Source organism: Myotis brandtii, unplaced genomic scaffold, assembly GCF_000412655.1.
Source record: "Myotis brandtii unplaced genomic scaffold, ASM41265v1 scaffold266, whole genome shotgun sequence".
Lineage (NCBI taxonomy): Eukaryota > Metazoa > Chordata > Mammalia > Chiroptera > Vespertilionidae > Myotis > Myotis brandtii.
In genome coordinates this window covers 11,913,489-11,913,880 of record NW_005360124.1, presented here as the reverse complement: position 1 = coordinate 11,913,880, position 392 = coordinate 11,913,489, and positions in this window count along the sequence as shown.

The following is a 392-nucleotide window of genomic DNA, read 5'->3' as shown; positions in this document are numbered from 1 at the left end:
GGGAGATGACTTTGCAGGAATCGTGCTCGCAGAGTTTGCAGGCACATTTCCCCCGCGGTGGTCGGGCCACGGGCTTAGGAGACATTCCTACCCCTCCGTGCTGTCCCCTGCCTCGCAAAAGGCAAACACACACACACACACACACACACCCTCGCAACCCTGGGCGCTAAGGTGCTTTTCTCTCTGTAAGTCAGTCTCTCCCTCAGCCTAGTGCCCAGGTCAGGTCCGTCCCGGGAGCATCCGCGCCCTCCAGCCCCGCGTCGGTCTCCAGGCTGAGACCGCGAGGGGGTCGGCGCGGCCCTCCCCGTGAGTCAGATGGGCTGTTTCCTGTGGTTGTTGTGGAACAGTGTGTCCTTTTTCACCCGCCCCCCTCGCTCCCCACCCCCTTGGTA